Raw genomic sequence first — 1,168 nt, 5'->3', positions numbered from 1 at the left:
ATATATTATTTTAATTATATAATTAATAATAAATTGAGTGATATTTTAAAAAATATAATAAAATATGATTGTTTATTAGAACTTTCATAATTCAATATAATAAAAGAATGAAGAATAATAACTGTGAATTTTTTAATAAGATCAAAATATTTTATGACAATTAAAATAGACGATTGAAAAGTACGAAAAGAAGTCATTGAAATATAATTTAAATTACTTTAAACTCAAAGATATATATTATTAGAGTATTTTGCTACTTAACATTTTTCTTGTAAATGATAAATACTAAGAAAAATATTAAAGGAAAAAGTTTTTCTATTTTTTATAAAAAAAATGAAGATTATTTTCGTTTCTTGAAAAATATTGGAAATATAAAAAATTGATGTATACCATTCCATATTTTAGAAAACAGAAAAGCTTTTTTCTCTAACATTTTTTTTTAGTAATTATTGTTTAAAAAAAAGTAATAAATTTCTGAATATTTTTATATAATATATATAATTTTTTAAAATTAAATTTTGGATGAAAGCTTTTCCTTCTTGTGATTTTCTTTATTTACTTTATTAAATTTTTATTATATTTCGAGAACTTATATTATTACTTATTATTTAGTTATTCAAAATATTTTGGTTTATGTTTTCAATACATAAATTAAATATTGATGTATTGAAATTTCTAGAAATGATGAAACATCAAATTAAACGTTTTCGTTTAAATTTATTTCAGAATAAAGTTATTGCAATTTTAAATGAAATTAAGATTTGTTTTATCGAAAGAACATTTTGTAACTATGAAATACATAAGAAAAAAATAAACTAAATTTAAAATGTTTGAAAAATATATATATTTTTAAACAGAAATTTTGCTTATAAATAAATAAAATAAACAAAATATTAAAAAAACTTACTTATTTTTTTAAAAATTATTTAAACTTTTAATTAATCCTAACTTATTAATAAATAAGATTCAAAATATTGAAATAATATTAAATATTAAAAAATTTTAAAAAATCAAAAGTAAAATATTATTATTAATTATTTTTAAATGATGATAAAAAAAATATGTACGTAAGTACTTTTGTGTTTACATAAAAATTACATCTCAAAGAACTTAAAATAATTTAAACTATTAGCAATGAAATGTTAAGTACAATGTCATAATAATATCA

The sequence above is a fragment of the Apis dorsata genome, unplaced genomic scaffold (assembly GCF_000469605.1).
Source record: "Apis dorsata unplaced genomic scaffold, Apis dorsata 1.3 scaffold_1270, whole genome shotgun sequence".
Lineage (NCBI taxonomy): Eukaryota > Metazoa > Arthropoda > Insecta > Hymenoptera > Apidae > Apis > Apis dorsata.
Note: the sequence above shows the minus strand (reverse complement) of the source record.